The following is an 18,649-nucleotide window of genomic DNA, read 5'->3' as shown; positions in this document are numbered from 1 at the left end:
TTTGGAGACGGGAAGGCCTGGGAAGGTGGTGAGTGTTTGGATAGACAGGATTTTCAATGTTTGCCTTCTCTTCCAAGTGCTTATATGTCATCTCTTTGATGGGATTTTCTGAGTGAGCTGAAGGTTTGCTCCCCACAATGACAACCTCTTTAATCATAATGATCTATTTCTATTCGATTGTGAAATATGTTAGCTAGCTAGCTAGATAATGAATAATCTAGGGAGATTATTGTGCAAATTATTGTGCTTTTTTTCCTGGTAATGATTGTCTAGTCCAGATCATGATTTTCTTATAAATACTGCTTATTAAACATTATTTAACAAAGGTTTTTATGGCTATATCTTACTTTATCTGTCATTTACAAACAGTTCATCCTAAAATACTTGGTGTTTGAACTTTGAGCTGTTTTGACAGGATACATTTTTAACATGCTCTCTTTCATTTCTTTGAACAAATGGAAGTATCACACTCGGGATCCTTAAACATCAAGGAGGCAGCCCTCAGCTGGTTTAAATTGTCATAGCTCCATTGAAGTCAATAGATCTCGGAGACTTTTCACCACCTGAGGATCTACTCCAAACAGTCATGATTATGAATTTCAAACTCACTCCCTTTGAATACTCTCTACAAAGGCCCTGATTCCACAGCCACTTCAGCACATTCTTCACTTCAATTGTAGGTTTAAAGAGAAGGTTTAAAGGGAAACTCATGCTTAATTCTGTGTTGGATATGGGTTAAGGATATGGAGAGGGCTCAAGGCTAACACCAAACTGGTGTCAGACCCTGACACTGTCTCCATTTCTCTCCTTTCCCAATTCAAAGAAAGCCCTGCAATTGGTGCATTGGAATTACTCTCCCCTTCTTGAGTTTGAATTATTAACATAAAATAATTTTTTTATCTCAAAGCTAGAATCACTGGGCCTTCTTCTCTAGACTTACCAGTCCATTATGACTCTTCATCATCAACCTCTCCCTCCTGGAAATCCTGCTCACTAGCATGCTCATCACCAAGATATTGAGCAACATGGTGTGCAATTGGAAGACCAGTTTTTTCCCTAGCTTCCATGCAAGTGCCATTGCGTGCACTGACCAAAACCCCATCCCATTTGCCTAAATGTCACTGTTTCCATAAACGTTCCTGTCTGCATGGCTGGAATGTTCACACAGGGGCCATCAACTCAGCTGAATCACATTCCCTGAAAAAGCAAAGTTATTATTCATACAAAAAGATTTAGCTGTATTCATTCCGTTTTTCCAGTGGTACACAGTAGGAGCTCACTCCAGCTTCTGGAAGAGATAAATCACAGGCTAGCTCACAAGTAGAGCTGGATGGAAAATTTCTAATTGAAACAGAGTTTTGTCCAAAAATGCTGATTCATAGAACTCAATATGATTCACAGAAACATCTCAGGTTTGATGAACTTACAGGGAAGAAAGGTCAGATTGGCAATGGATTGCCTGCCTGCCAAGATGAGCTGCTAAGGAGCAAGAAGTTTGAAGACCCTGGTATGGGCTCCCAGGGGCCATGGCTCTAGGGCAATCTCAGCATGCAGACGGCCCTGGCCCAGGAACATGAGGGCTTCCAGATTTCCAGGCCAGCTGGCATCCCAAAATGGCGACTGAGTCACATAATATGGGCAACCAGCTGGCCTGGGAGACTAGAAACAGCTATTGAGTGAAACTCACATTCTGTTCCTATTATCAGCCATGAAACTGACAAGAATGTCCATTTCACTCAGCAGATGCCAGGGTCCTGTGGAGAAAATTTTGTTTCTGAAGTACCATGTGCTGGTGTTTCTAAAACATCCCCTCCCCCCGAGTTTTCAGTTAGAGGGAAATTTTGAAATAGCAACATTTCCCACAAAGCAGAAAGCCCATGTTTTGGTCAGCTCTGTTTTCAAGCTTTGTTGTTATGGCCTCATTGGAAAACATCAAAGTACAGTGTCCCTCCTTTCATCCTAAGGTAGACACCAGGGCAACAGTAATCTGCTGAGGCACTTGAACAAACCAATGATGCTTCACTGACAGTGGAATTGTCTTCTGAAGCTGCAAACCAAGTCTGTTAGCCTTCAGGATGTGCTGTTGGCTTACCTGTTCTCCCAAGCTTTCCTTGAGGGCTTGGCTGGGTTGATGGGGAAATTATATGGAAGTTTCATTGGTTGAGGATGGAGAATATTAAAGTCAATGAATGGGGAATTATCTCCTGGTCAGTGAAAAGGGAAGAAGTCTAGTTTGGTTAAGGCAAATTGTATGGATTGTGAATAGGGAATAAGGAGGAGGGAAGGTCTGTGATTATTGTCAAGTGCAGAAGACTCTGTGTAGTGAAAAGCAAAAAGGTCTATGGCTGGTTCTGCTGGAGAATGTTTTGGTGGGTGAATGGAGGATAATCTTATCATTAGTAGAGAGCTGTCAAGGTTCCTTCCACACTTTGAAGTTTAGGGTACAGATGTGGGGACCTGCATCAACACTTCTAAGCTTAACTACTAGCTTAGACCTGGTAATACTGCCACCATCCGGAAATTTCAATGTCTGGATCATGTCCTGTTCCCCCAAAACCTTCCCCTCCCTGGGCAGCCTTGAGAGGCATTTTCACCAAATTCCTGGAGAACACCGATCCAACCTCTTGGATCTTAACACAAGGAGAATTTAACCATTCCCCCCTCCTTTCCCCCACCAATTCCTGGTGAGTCCAGATCCAATCCCCTTGGATCTTAAAACAAGGAAAAATCAATCAGGTTCTTAGAAAGAAAGAAGTCAGATTGGGCTTGGATTTCTAACCTGCCAGCTGAGTGCTAAGGAGCAAGAAGTTTGAAGACTTGGTATGGGCTCTCCAGGGGCCATGTCTCTAGGGCAATCTTAACATGCAGACGGCCCTGGCCCAGGAACATGAGGGCTCCATAGTTCCAGGCCAGCTGGCTTCCCAAAATGGCCACTGAGTCACATAATATGGGCAACCAGCTGGCCTGGGAGACTGGATCAGCTGTTGAGTGAAACTCACATTCTGCTCCTATTAGCAGCCATGAAACTGACAAGAATGTTCATTTCACTCAGCAGATGCCAGGGTCCTGTGGAGAAAATTTTTTTTCTGAAGCACCATGTGTTGGTGTTTCTAAAACATTCCCTCCCGAGTTTTCAGTTAGAGGGGAAATTTTGAAATAGCAACATTTCCACAAAGCGGAAAGTCCATGTTTTGGTCAGCTCTGCTTTCAAGCTTTGTTGTTACGCCTCATTGGAAAACATCAATTACAGTGTCCCTCCTTTCATCCTAAGGTAGACACCACGGCAAACATAATCTGCTGAGGCACTTGAACAAACCAATGGTGCTTCACTGACAGGGGAATTGTCTTCTGAAGCTGTAAACGAAGTCTGTTAACCTTCAGGATAGGCTGCTGGCTTACCTGTTCTCCCTGGCTTTCCTGAGGATGTGGCTGGGTTGATGAGGGAAATTATATGGAAATTCATTGATTGAGGAGGAGAAATTATTAAGTCAATGAATGGGGAATGATCTCTTGGTCAGTGAAAGAGAAGAAGTCTAGTTTGGTTAAGGCAAATTGTATGGATTGTGAATAGGAATAAGGAGGATGGAAGGTCTGTGATTGTTGCCAAGTGCAGAAGACTGTGTGGTGAAGGGCAAAGAGATCTATGGCTGGTTCTGCTGGAGAATTTTTTGGTGGGTGAATGGAGGATATCTTATCATTAGTAGAGAGCAGACGAGTCTACGGGTGTGAAGGATAGATTTGTCTGTCTAGTGGAGAGCAGAGGAGTCTATGGTGGTTGAAGGAGGAGAATGTTCTAGTTGATTATTGGGGAAATTTGCCGTAGGTAAATGGCGAAAAATTACGGGTCGGTTAATGGGAGAGTTTAATGCTGAAGGAAGGAGAATGTTACCAGAATTTGGTGCACCAAGTCAGTGTACTTTGCATAAATTCTTACAACACAGAGCTAGGTCTAGCATTTGGGCTTTCTTACCAGTCCAAACGAACAAAGAAACAAATATTGCTGTCACTTGATTTTATGGCATTTCACATCTGAGAACTTGACAGGAGTCTCCAGACTTGGAGCTATAGTCTCATAAGGAACACACAATTCAGCTCTTATGTAACTGTCGTGGCCATGTTATCTACATTAATGCTGTGCCTTCTGACACCATTCTGCCACTCTTGCTGGCTTCTTTCAATAATTAGGATTCTGGGACCTGGGTGTGCAGTGACTTTAGACACCACACTGTTGAATGGAGTAGAGACAGAGATCATAATTGACAAGGGATTGCACAGAGAAAGCATCCAGTGCCCCATCCATGCATCAGAGTTAGGGGTATTCGATGTGAGGCTCCCACAATCACTCCATTTGAAGCTGTTCCACTCTGGATAAATAATTGTTAGTTTTTTTCTGATTCTTCTGTGGCCTGTATGAAATGCACTGGGTATTTTTTCCAGTTCCCAGAGGATGTCTCCCCATCACACTAATATCAACATTACTGGCAAATAATTTGCCACAATATTCTCTGGTCCATTACTTAAGAAGCAAGCAGGATATGGAGAAGGAATCTCCTTTTATGCACAGAAAGGGTCTTCCAGGGCAGGGTAGAGGCATTTCCAGAGACTGTTGATGGGGAAGATTCCACAGCTGCCACTTTGGCTTCTGTGTGCTCTGTTTTTGTCTATGACTGGAGGAGTGTAATAGGGCACTACATCTTCAATGGTCTCTTGGAATATGTGTCAACTACTTATGCTGAACTATGTTTTCTACCTCATATTAGTCTGTGACACTATGGTCTGTCTACACTACACAGTTCTGTCACAAAAGGCAGCTTCTGTTGACAAAGCAGTGACAGTGTACACACTGCAATGCTTCTCCGCAGATTTAACTCCCTGCTACTCCGACATAATACACCATCTTAGCAAGAGTCGTAGAGCTTTTCGCAACATAAGTCAGTGTAGACACTGCTTTCCTACATCACTGTAACGGGCCTCCAGGGAGTACCCCACATAGTGCCCACTGTGACCACTCCAGTCACAGTTTTGAACTCAGTGTCCCTGCATCAAGCTACACTGGCATCACCTCTCCTCTTTCAAAGCCCCAGGAAGTTTTAATTGTTATTTCTGTTTGCTTGATGTGGAGACCTCACATAGCTACTGCCCAGCTGAGCATACTGGCTTCCTGCAGCAAACAGGTGCCTGCCTGGACTACATGGGAGGAGGATGTGGGTTCCCTAACTGTTCTGGGGTGATAAACGGAATGCATATCCCTATCTTGCACCAGAGCACCAGCGAAGTACATAAACGCAAGGGGTACTTTTCAATGGTGCTGCAGCACTGGTGGATCACAAGGAACGTTTCACGACATCAATGTGGATGGCTGGGAAAGTGCATGATGCGCACATCTTCCGAACTCTGATCTGTTTGAAGAGTGCAGGAAGGAACTATTTCCCACACCAGAAAATTAACAATGGAGATGTTGAAATGCCAATAGTTATCCTTGGGGACCCAGCCTACCCTTAATGCCATGGCTATGAAGCCATACACAGGAACCTGGACAGTAGTCAAGGAAACTTTCAGCTACAGGCTGAGCAAGGGCAGAATGGTGGTAGAATGTGAATTTAGAGGTTTAAAAGCTTGCTGGGGCAGTTTACTGACTCAGTTAGACCTCAGCAAAACCAATATTCCCATTTTAATTGCTCGTGGGGTGGGAGGTTGAGGCAAATTGCCAGGCTACTGATTACGCGCAGTAAGACACCAGGGTGCTTAGAAGAACACAGCAGGGCACGCTGCACATCAGAGAAGCTTTGAAAACCAGTTTCATGACTGGCCAGGCTGAACTGTGACAGTTCTGTTTGTTTTTCCTTGATGAAAACCTGCCCCCCCGATTGACTCTACTTATCTGTAAGCCAACAGACCTCCCCCCTTCGATCACCGCTTGCAGAGGCAATAGAGTCATTATTGTTTCAAAATCATGCATTCTTTATTAATTCATCACACAAATAGGGGGGAAACTCACAAGGTAGCCTGGGAGGGGTGGTGAGGAGGGAATTACCAGGTGAGGTGGTGGATAAGGGCAGGAGGGAAGGACAAGGCCACACTGCACTTCAAAACTGATTGGATGCCAGTCCTCTGGGGTGGAGTTGTTGGGTCCCTGGAGCCCCACCTCTCTGTGTTCTTGGGCATCTGAGTGAGGAGGTTATGGAACTTGGGGAGAGGAGAGGGCAGTTACACAGGGTCTGCAGAGGTGGTCTGTGCTCCAGCTTCTTTTCCTGCAGCTCCACCAGATGCCGGAGCATATCAGTTTCATTCCTCCAATAGCCTCAGCATTGGATCCTGCCTCCTTTCATCGTGCTGCCGTCACCTCTCATCTCACTAATCCGTCCTCTCCCTGTGTTCATTACCTGCTTTCCTGGACTCTGAGGCTGTTTGCCTCCACACATTCTGCTGAGCTCTTTCAGTGTGGGACTGCATGAGCTCAGAGAACTTTTAATGGGGTCCATGTACTACTCTGGGTAAAACTCAACAGCTTGAGACCATTTTGAACCACATCACATCAGTAGTTTGATCTCTAGCTCTGAGCAAAATAAACAAACCTAGAAACTTGTAACTGGGCTCATATCTCCACAACCCTTAGCTCAAATGACCCCAAATTTAGGTCACTAATCTTACCCTGCACCCTCCTAAGACACATGAAATATCAAAGAAATTTGACTAAGCGTATCATTTTTTTATAAGAGAGGTGGAACTTTAAACAGAAGTCATGGCGCAACTTTCACTATCGGGGTATTCCTGTATAGTTATAATATTAATCAGTTCATTTACTGGCTGGGTACCCATCTCATAGGTTTCTATTAACCATGTTATTGGAATATTCTATGAGCATTGAGATGGGATTGTGATGTCCAGCAATGAGAATCTCAGATACAGGAACAAGCAAAACACTAGACATCATGGCACAGATATTCAGCTCATGTCACCTGGCCGGGTTTCATAGCACTATGCCAATTTACAGCTGCTGAGGATCTGGTCTAATCGATTTCAGTGGGGCTGGGGCTGATTTACATAACAGCTGTTTGGGGATCTGGACCATTTGACGCCAGGGCAGCTAGAGGTGATTTACAAAAACTAGGGCTCTGACCCACTCACTCCAGTGGTGTTACCCTGATTTGAACTAGCTGAGGATCAGAACCACTGATTCCAATAGATTTACGGCTGATTTATACCCACTGGGGCTATGGCCCTTCATATCATTCTCTGACATGAATGTCTACTGTGAATGTAACACTTTTAAACAGTGCATTTGCAGCTAAAGGAGCCTTTTATTTGAGTGTTGTCTTCAGAAAGGAAAAAAATGTAACTACTGAGAAAGAAAGAAAGAAAGAAAGAAAGAAAGAAAGAAAGAAAGAAAGAAAGAAAGAAAGAAAGAAAAGCTGGGCCATTCATCCCAGTAGAAGTTGAAGATCAGATACAGAAAATCTCCACAACATGGAATTCCTCTGAAGTTCTGTCCCCAGTGGGAATGAATCATTCTGTCACTCTTACAAATTACACTTGTAACTAATATCAATGGACAAAGCACTAGGAAAGAGCAGATTGAGTACGAACTTTTGACTCTTTTTTGGTTCAGTTTCACAGGCAAAGAATATGGATTGGAAACTGCCTCATGAGTCAGATCCCCGGATTGAGTAAATGGATGCGGCTCCATGGAAGTCAATGAGCCAGATCCCCACTGTTGCAAACAGCCCTTGTTACTCTGAAGTCAATGGAATTTTACACCATCTATTTACATCAGCTCAGGACCTGGTCCTTAGTTTTTAGGGTTTGCCTCTGGATACCTGTTAGTGACCAACTTCAAACAGCCAGGATAGCCTGAGCTGAGGGTTCCTCTGGTAGCTGCATCCCAAGAGTTGCTGGTGCAATGCAGGAGAAGACCATCTCTGCTCACTCAGAGGTAATTATGAGAAGTTATTGAAGGAACAGGCCAGTCCAGGCCAGCTGAGACTCTGGTGCCATTAGGCTCTCAGCCATTGTAGGTCACATGTCTGTGCTACTAATTTATATTTTATTTTGCCATCCTGTGGGGAGCTCCTTTGTGACTCAGCCCTGCTTTGTTTTTAGCCAAGGGTTCTTCCAGGGATGCTGCTATCGTATGAGATCCAGGGTAGGTGCTGTTCCCCCTTGGGGAGGGGGGGTTAGGATCAGGTAGTGCATGTTGTCAGGGTACTTTGCTCCAGAGGTGAGATCAGAGCTGAGCTCACAGCCCTGGAGATTGGATTCAGCTATTTAGCCCCAACAGGAACATCCTAGGCTTCGACTGTGTCCGAAGTATACACAAGCTGGCATCAGCTCTAGAGCTGGGAGGGGCTTTCAGTCCCTGATCCCAATCAGTCCATCACCTGTCACCCAAGCCTGCCCTAGGAGGGAAGCAGGGAGCACCCGTCTGTGCTAGGAATTGCAGAGAGACGCTGCAACTCAGAACATGCAGTGAAGGGGAACAACAACAGCTGGTGGATAATACAGTGATGGGGGCATGGGAGACAGCGAGAGGACCAATGAATCCTGGCAGTGGGCACATAGATAGATAGATAGATAATGACCAATGATTCTTAACACTGCAAGATCAAATGCACTGCAAATTGAATAACGAAGAAGGGCAAGAGCATATCTGGATACAGACTGGCTAACCTAGTGAGGACTGCTTGAAACCAGGTTCAACGAGGGCAGGTGACCAAAGCCCACAGGTAAGTCATAAACATGGAGATCTGGGAGAAAGGTCGGAATCTGGGGGGAGTATGGGTTGCTATAACAGAAATAAGGGAGAGACGAGACAGAACTGCGGGAGTGGGAGGGGGATCAAATCAGTATCTTAGATGTCTGTATACTGATGTGAGAAGAATGGGGAATAATCAGGAAGAACTTGAAATGCTGGTATATAAACACAACTGTGACATAGTTGGCGTCATGGAGACTTAGTGGGATAATACACATGACTGGAATATTTGGCCATAAAGAAGGGTTACCAAACTTAGGCAGAAGCAGCAGTAGGTAAAAATGGAGAGGTGTTTGCCTTATATATCAAAAATTATACATTGGAGACTTAAGTTGAGAATAAAGAATAGGAGATAGAGCTGGGTGAAAGTCACTGGGGAGGATAAAAGGGATAAAAAACAAGAGTGTGTCATGGTAGGAGTTTACCTCAGACCACCTAAAGGTAAGTAGAGGTGGGAGAGGCTTTTTTAACAACTAACAAATTGCATCCAAAGCACAGGACTTTGGCCGTGATGGACTTCCAGCTACCCAATGTCTGTTGGAAAATAACACAGCAGAGACAGTTACTCCAACAAGTTCTTGAAAATGCATTGGAAAATTTTTTTTTAAATTTCAGAAGGTGAAAAGCTACTAGTTCTGTTCTAGATTTGATTTGTGACAGATAGCGAGGAACTGGTTGAGAATTTTGTAAGGGAAGGGTGGCTTGAGTAAATGTACAAAATGAAGAGTTGGTGATTCTAAGCAATGTCGGAGTGGAAAACAAGCACAATAAAGAACAATGGATTTTCAGGAAGCAGACTTTCAGAAAACTCAGGAAGCTTGATAGGCAAAATCCCATGGGGAAGCAAGTCGAAGGTGGGAAAAACATTGAAGACAGTTTGGCAGTTTGCAAAGAGACATTCTAGCACAAGGCAGAACTTTCCCACTGAGTAGGAAAGATAGGAAGTATGGCAAGAGGACCTGGTTCAACTAGATTTACATGACCTATAACTCAAAAAAAGGTCCTACAAAAAGTGGAAAACTAGGCTGAAATTCAAAGGATGCATATGAAGAGTTGATATCTGAGCCATTAGCGATTCAGAAGACTGGAAAGGGAGAATAAGTGCCCATCTATAAAAAGAATAAGGACAACCTAGGGAATTACAGACCCCAGTCACCTTAACTTCGTACCTGGAAAACAACAATGGAACAAATACGAAGCAATCAATTGCAAACATCTAGGTTTTCGCTTTCCTCTTGCAACGTGCGTATGGGTCGCTTCTGGTGAATCTCTGCAGACTTGAGTCTTCAAACCCAGTTTAAGACTTCAATACTCGACATAGGTTTAGGGGTTGTTATAGAAGTGGATGGGTGATTCTGTGGCCTGCTATTGTGCAGGAGGATAGACTAGATGATTCATATTGCAGGGCTGGATGCATAGGATGTTTCGCTGCCCTAAGGCGAAACATTCCACCTTGGGCCCCCGGCCCTGACGGAAACCTCCTTCCGTGTGGCAGCTCCCCACCTCTGCCCTGAAAGCACCCCCCCGCCCCAGCTCACCCTTGCTCTGCCGCCGAGCACCCCGAGACGCGCATGGCTGCTCACCTCCCTCCTCCCAGGCTTGCCGGTGCCAATCAGCTTAGGTGGCTGAAAGCCTGGAAGTAGAGAGAGTGAAGCAGCTACAGTTTGGTAGGGAGGAGGCGGGGAGGGATGACATGGGGCATGGGAGTTCCCCTGCGTTGCCGCCCCCCCCCTTTACTTTCTGGCAGGCAGCCCTCCCCATAGCTCCCCCTGCCCACGCTCCCCTGCCTAAATGCTGGCCGGAACCAGAGTGGACGAAGATCCGGCCAGCCACGGTCACTGCTGAAGAAAATGGCACCCCCCAAATCCAGCACCATCACCTAAATGGTTGTCCTGGCCCGCTCCAGTGCCGTCAGGCCCAGCTCAGTCCCTCTGCCAAAGAGCAGCCACATGTGACACAAGCAGAGGCGTCCTAGGAGGCCTCACCACAGCAGCTGTGGCTCATGCTGCACGGCCTGCTCAACCGTCGGTGGAAGCCCCTGCTCCTGTCCCCAGTGCAGTGGCCTGATTCAAGCCCAATACGTGCAGTTTGTTCACATCAGTAGAAGCGCCGATGAATGATCAACCTGAGTGTCGATTCTTATAGCAGGTTGGGTTCGAGTCAGTGCAGGGACTGAGAGGGAGGCCTTTGCACCTCCCTGATTGAGGCTGAGGCAGGCAGGCAGAGAGGCCACGAGTAAGCAGGTCAGGCAGCTCTGAGACATGCCTAGCTTTGTCCTCCCTAGCTCCCTTCGTAGTCCTCTGTGTCATCTCTACCAGGATCCCTGGGATGCGGCCTGTATTTCATGCCCTTCGATTTCGCCCTGAAATCCATCAAGAATCTATGTTGGCACTAGCTGTGCAAATACACCAGGGGGCCTATGAGCCCCTTTGGTGCCAGCCCAGCTTCACCCTACTCTGCACACACAGCAGGAAGCAAACGCGGAATTGCACAGGGGAGAGAAGAGCTCCTTTGCTTGTTTCTTGAGCCTATTCTCTCTATTTCAGGAAAACCTAGGAATTCAAACACAAGACCTTTTTAGTAAAACAGTTCAGTGGCTGGGAGTCAGCCGCCGCAAAACCAAATGCACATGCTAGGAATACAGCACAAAAACCATTCCTACTTCCTCCTCTTCTCTTCTCATCAGTGCTGCTCTTCCCAGCCAACCCAGTCGACTCAGCATTGTCACCACCATCCAGACCCTTAACTCTACCTCCATTGGAATTACCAGAACAGAATGCTACAGCTCTCTGAACAAGCTACATAAAGAAAATTGCATAGCAGAGATCGCACATGCCTTCTCAGCGACCAGACCCAAAGGAGCCAATTGACATACAATCTAAAACTAATATAATCACCCCAAAATTCTACTATACAGCTGGAGCTAAAGTCCTCTCATTATGCACTGGTCACACTTTACAAACAAGTCACAGCAACAAACACTGCACATCTGTGCAATTATGAACTTACCAAATTTCAGACCATCAAACATAGATTGAGATGTAAATTCTCCACCATAACAAATATTTACCCCCAAAATCAAAATAACTTATGTCTCTGCCTACAACTGTTGAGATGAGGTTCATGTCTTGATATAACAATGTTCACTCCAGAAATACTTGCCCTTTACACCTACTTACACAATACATCTTATCATTGTGCAAATTCCCCTCTGAAATTCATACTTGAATATATCAAAATAAATGTTTATTTAAAAAATTCTTTAGTACAACCTCTATTGGGGAAATTATGGTAACAATTCTAGACAATATTAAGATTCAACAAAAGGACATATAGTTTCGATTCTTGACAAGTCCTAAACAGAAATGAAATGAGATATCTATCTCCTAGAACTGGAGGACCTTGAAAGTCGATTCAGGTCCGCCCCCTGCCTTCACTAGCAGTCCCCAAGTAACTGATTTCGCCCACAATCCTTACAAGGCCCTTCAAGGATTGAAACTTCAAACCTGGTTAGCAAGCCAGCTGCTCAAAACACTGAGCTATCGCCTCCGCACTCAAAAAGCTCTAATGATCCGATTCAAGCTAACCATGAAGAAACACAGATTAATCCATAGGACACTGGCATTACACAGCCCTGTCTACAGTGCTGCTTATGATTTTAGTAAACCACTTCCTCTGGCTAGCCTGGGGCTTACATTATGGCAGAGTTAAGATCTGCGTGGCTGTGAGACCGGGGATAGTGAGCAGGCTTTTATCTGGACTGGTGATATCTCGGGACAGCGGATGTGTGGGACTGATACCGAGATACAGTCTTACACTGTGTTGTGGTGTTCCGTTTGGTCATTGTGTCACTTAGCAATTTGTTCTCCTTGCATGTTACCTTACATTGCACAACCCTTAGCAACTTGTTTTTATACCACTGAACTGTGTCCGGGGACACGGAGTGAGTCACGCCAGCAGGATGACCTGAAATCTCTGCTTCCCGATGCATGAGCTGCCTGCTCCTCCGAGCAAACAACCACTGCTTGGCCACAGGCTACCCCTCTCAGCTCCCTCGCGGTCAGCCAGGCCTGAGGGCAAAAAGCCTCAAGGGTGGATGGGGATCACAATCTCTGAAACGAAGGTTGGGAACAGAGAGGTCCTCTACTGGTGCGCCCACTGGTGCACTAGAACGGGCCAGTGGGCACATCACTGGCTCCCTGGGTTGCGGGAGAGATGGAAGCCAGCCAGAAAGGGCCGAACCGCGGGGGGTAGGTCCCTGCAGCAGCCAGAGACCCAGAACGGCGTGAGTGGGAAGAGTGCTCCCTGGGCTCCCATCCAGCTGCCCCCCACACTGAGGGCTACCTGCACGCGGCCCCTTAACCTCCTCCACCAGGGGTGGCGAGTTCCTCCAGGAAAGACGGGCAGAGTCCCCGATAGAGCAGCTCCCAGGGGACTGCGGCGGGCCACAGCTCCAGGGCGCCTGCGCAGAAGAACAGTGCCTTCTGCGCCGGGGCTGGCGGGGAGCTTGGCGTTTGGCACCAGCTTCCCACCAGCTCAGCGTCACCAGTAAGTGCGGTGCTCCCTGTGGCGCCCTCAGGAAGCCCTGCAGCAGGGCTGCGCCTTGGGGCTGCCCGCTACAGCACTCCAGCTCCCTCCAGCTTCAGCTGTGGGCTTAGCACCACGCGCTCACGAGCCCACATGGAGAATCCGAGGTGGGGCATACCAGGAGCGGAGCAGCGGTTTATTGGTGCTTGGGGGTGGACTCCTTCCGCACAATCTGGCTCTTCGGAGCACTTCAGAGGAAGGTCCCGGAGTGAGTGAAAGACCTGCCGCAGAATTCGCTGCTGAAGACCCGAGCGTGGTAAGGACCCCGCCGCCGAATTGCGCCCCAAATCCTGGTGTCTCTAGCCGTAAATGGACAGCGCCGGGCCTGCATATTGGTCCCTTCTTGGACCTGTGAGTCTATGCAGTCTATAATGAGGTGAATAAGTAACAGTCAGCATGGATTATGTCACAGATACATCATCATGTCAAACCAACCTGATATATTTTTTTTGAAGACAGTAAAAAGCATGCGGAATAGGAAGAAGCTAGTGTGGTATATTCTTTGACTTTATAAGGCTTTTGATCTGGTCTACATAGACCTTCTCATAACAATACAACCTAGATGGGGATACACTAACGGGTGAGTGCAATAACTGGTTTAGAAAACTGTTCCGCAGAGAGCAGTTATCAGTGGTTCACATCATGCATGAGGACTATAATGGGTGGGGTTCACGTGTGGATCGGTTTCTGGGTCTTGTTCTGTTCTATATCTTCACTCAGTGATCAGATCATGCGGCATAGAGAGTCACTGAATAAAGCTCTGCAGATGATGCCAAGCTGGGAGGGGTAGTAATGCTTTCGAGGACTAGGATTAAAATTACAAACTGATCAGACAAACTGGAGAAATAGTCAGATGTAAAATAGGATGAATTCAATGAGGATAAATGCAAATTATCCACTTAGGAAGGAACAATCAGCTGCACACATCACAAAATGAGAAATGACAGCCTAGGAAAGTTTACTGCGGAAAGGATTCGGGGTCAATAGTAGGATCCAAGCTAATATTAGTCAACAGCTGCAACACCTGTTGCAAAAAAAAGCAACTCATTGTGTGATGTGGAGCAGGATGTCTGTAAGCAAGAAACAAGAAGTATTCTTCCACTCTACTCTGTGCTGATTAGTCTCAAACTGGAGTGTTGCTGTCCAGTTCTTGTGCACCCACACTTTCAGGACAGATTTGGAGAAAGTGGAGAAAGTCATGAGAAAGGCAACAAAATTATTAAATGTCGGAGAACATGACCTAGGAGGAAGATTGAAAAAATTGGTTTGTTTAGTCTGGATAGAGAAGACGAGAGGATATGATAACAGTTATTCAAGTACGTAAAGGTTTTACAAAGGGAGGGAGAAACTTTACATCTGAGGATGGACAAGAGGCAATGTGATTTACAATCTGCAACAAGGATGTTTAGGTTTGACATAGGAAAAACTTCCTAACTGTCAGAGTGGTTAAGCACTGGAATAAATTGCCTAGGGAGGTTGTGAAATCTCCTTCATTGGAGATATTTAAGAGCAGGTTAGACAAACACCTGTCAGGGATGGTCTAGATCAGACCTGCACAACATGCAGCCTGGGGGCTGCATGCGGCCCATGTGGCTCACTGTGTGACCCACGGGGGGTGAGTAGGTGGGTTCACTCTGTGGCCCATGGGGGGTGAATATGTGAGCGGCGGGTGAGGGAAGGATGCTCAAGAGGCAGGTGGGCAGTGGCAGGGGATGAGGAGGAGAGTTGGAGGGGGTGGGGGGCAGAGGAGGTGAGCGAGGAGTCAATGTCTGACCTGTTCTACTGAACTGGTCTGGCTCTTATCCCCTCTCCAAGAGTTGCAGCTGTCTGGAGATGCTGCCTTCCACACCTTCCTCATTCACCCCTCATTCATTCAACAGGACAATTGATTACAAAGTTGAGGGAAGATCTTATTCTACTTCTAGCAAAAAGACATTTTTATTTTGCCTTAATTATACTACCTTAGGGGCCCCCTATAACATATTACCAAGGTTCAATACCGTTGTTTCAGTGGGGCAGTGCTGAGGAAGAGGGTTTGTTTTCGTGGGGTGGGCGGTGCTGGGCGGGGGAGTATTTTGGGGGGCTTGCTGGACCTGGAGGTGGTTCGGCGGGGCCGGGGGGATTAGGCCCTCAGATATTTTCTTTGAAGTAACATGGCCCTTGCCTCTTTACGAGTTGTACAGACCTGATCTAGATAATACTTAGTCCTGCCAGGATTGCAGGGAACTGGACTAGATGACCTCTCAAGGCTCTTTCCAGTTCTATGATTCTATGAGTCTATGAAAGTAAGTTTTCTATTTCAATTAAATATGTTAGAGTATTAATGTACAGGGGAAATTTAATATCAGAAATATGAATTGCCATTAGAGCTCTTTAAGACTTTAACTATCAAATTATGCACACATCTAGAGAGGATCAGATTTTAAAAAAAAAATTTATCCAAAAAAAATGACTTTTCACTGAGGTTGTGAGAACCAAACAATTTCATCCTGAATCTGTTGGAAACTGAAAAATTTTAGTCATAATAACAAAATGTTTTTATTTTTAGGCTAGCAGAGACTTTCCATGAAAATGTATTCAACTGAAAACTCAATTTTCCTTTGAAACAAAGCAGAAATTGTCTGACTACTGGAAACTTAGCTTTAAGCCAGGGTTTGGGGAACATGAATATTGTCCAATGACACCATAGTTTTCAACTCATTCCCTCTATTGCAACCGTGTTTATGTCTTGCAAAGCGGTAGCTGCAGGATGGTGAACTGAGTAAGTAGCAAAGTTGGTAGCCCACACAATATGTTTTAAACATACTGACCTCTCTAAAATGAAGCCCAGGAAGTTGAAGCCCCCAGACAAAGCCTGTCTATCTTTATCCTACCCAAGGAAATGCAGGAGGTTGACGGAACTAGAACTCAGCTCTCCTCTTCTACCATCGTAGACTCTGTCCCACACTGCTGCCAGCTAAACAAAAATACTGTGCACACATACACAGAACATACCCCTAGGAAGAAACATTCCATCCTCAGAAGAGATTACGTTTAAAGGAGACAAGACAGAAAAATGGAGGGAGGGGAAAGAGAGGGAGAAATGACTGCCCCAAGGGCACAGTGAAGGTCAGTGGCAGAGCCAAGAGTAGAACCCAAGTCTCCTGACTGCCACTGACCCGCACTATACAGACATAAAGTCACAGAGAGAACAATACAACCTAGCAGTAACTGAGCAATGCTACTAGCCCGTCATTGCCCAGAGATGGAAATGCAGCTACGATTTGGTGCCATAAATCAATGTGTAAACTGGCAGCAGTCTGCCTGTGTGGTGTTGGGATGGAATCATCACAGAAGAGCTGCCATATGGGACTCCTGATAAGTTTACTCTGCTTTTCCCAGGAAAGTGGGAATTACGGTCAGCAGATGTCCCAATTTTTGGGTCTTTTTCTTATATAAGCTCCTATTAACCCCCAACCCCTGTCTCGATTTTTCACTTTTGCTATCCCGTCACCCTAGTGGGAATCAGGCTGTGTGGGCATTTTAGTTTCAAGGACAAGTTATGAGCCTGGTGTCTGTAGCAATAGGGGCAAAATATTGGCTAACATTGGTGGATTTGGGTAGTACTTTGTTCCATCCTCCATACTGCATTTGTTCAAGCCACATATTGGGCCAGATCCTCAGATGGTGTAAACTGACCGAGCTACATTGACTTTAAGGGACCAATGCCAGTTTACACTCCTGTGATAACACAGCAGAGTAGTGCTCTGTTTGTGAGCGGTGAGGAACACTAGCTACTTCAGTCAATGGTAGTGACCAATGCTATGCACCTTTGACATTCACATCATGAGAGATTATGGAGAGGGGAATCAGGGTCACTCTCTCTCTCAGTATAATTCTGACCATTGCCCTTGTCTTTCCCTCCACAGGCAGGACACGATAAACTAAGAAAGAAAATGTCCAACCAAATCAGCATAACTGAGTCCTTCTCCTGGGATTCTCTGATGTTCGGGAGCTGCAGATTTTGGACTTCTTGGTGTTTCTGGTGCTTTACCTAGAAGCCCTGACAGGGAATCTCCTTATCATCACATCCATAGCTCTTGATCACCACCTTCACAGCCCCATGTACTTCTTCCTGATCAATTTGTCCATTCTAGATCTTGATACCATCTCTGTCACCATCCCCAAATCCATGGCCAATTCCCTTATGAACACCAGGTCCATTTCCTATTGTGGATGTGTCGCCCAAGTCTTTTTCCTCGTCTTCTTTGCTGTATCTGACTTCGCCTTACTCACCATCATGGCATACGATCGATATGTTGCCATCTGCAAACCACTGCACTATGAGACTATAATGAACAGGAGAGCTTGTGTCCAAATGTCTATTCTTCATTGCACACCAGGTGCACATTTGCAATCTCCTTCTGTGGTGGCAATGAGGTGAATCAGTTCTTCTGTGAAATTCCCCAGCTACTCAAGCTCGCCTGCTCTGACACGTACCTTGGTGAAGTCGAGGTACTCAACTTCGGTGCATGTTTAGGCTTACGCTGTTTTGTTTTTATTATTCTCTCTTACACTCAGATCTTCTAAACAGTGCTGAGAATCCCCACTAAGCAGGGTCGGCATAAAGCCCTATCCACCTGCCTCCCTCATCCCATTGTGGTCTCCTTGTTTGTTTCCACTGGCATCTTTGCTTACCTGAAACCCACCTCCAGTTCTCCATCAGGTCTGGATCTCATGGTGGCTGTTATTTATTCCATGCTGCCACCGGTGATGAATCCGATCATCTATAGCATGAGGAACAAGGAAATCAAAGCTTCCCTGAGAAAACTCACTGGGTGAAGGTTATTCTGCAAGAATAAAATGTCTATATTTCTCTTATGAACATGGTTTTTATCTGTGTTTCTTTACAAACACAATCAATTGATGATACTTTTGTTATTGTCCCCATAAGAATATGCTGTGTGATTTTTTTATGCAAAATGCCGTATTTATAGGGGTAAATCCAGATTCGCTCCACTAAGTCAATGGAGTTATTCTAGGTTTATACCAGTGTAAGTAAGATGTCCATTAACACGTCTCCAGTCATAGGGAAGGAGGTGGGGGTCGGGTTGGTTAGTGAATTATGGATTGTCATAATAAGCCATAAATCCAGTGTCTCTATTCAGTCCACGATTTTTGGCATCTAGCAACGTTATGAATTTAAGCTCCCAGGCCCATCCCTTGAAGGTGTTGTGCAAGTTTCCTTTGGGAGTAAGACTGAGAGATCAGATATAGATTTTTTTTGCAGATATAGAATGATCACTTTATGAAAAGTGCTCACCCACAGGC

General features: G+C 45.6%; 1 pseudogene; it reads left to right on the top strand.

The window, feature by feature from the left end:
- The window catches only part of LOC116833359 (olfactory receptor 14A16-like), a 44,579-nt pseudogene extending 26,419 nt beyond the window's left edge, over positions 1-18,160 (top strand).
- The last annotated feature ends 489 nt before the right edge of the window (positions 18,161-18,649 follow it).

This window comes from Chelonoidis abingdonii, chromosome 25 (assembly GCF_003597395.2).
Source record: "Chelonoidis abingdonii isolate Lonesome George chromosome 25, CheloAbing_2.0, whole genome shotgun sequence".
Taxonomy (NCBI): Eukaryota; Metazoa; Chordata; order Testudines; family Testudinidae; genus Chelonoidis; species Chelonoidis abingdonii.
Note: the sequence above shows the minus strand (reverse complement) of the source record. Positions and strands in the feature narration are given on the sequence as shown.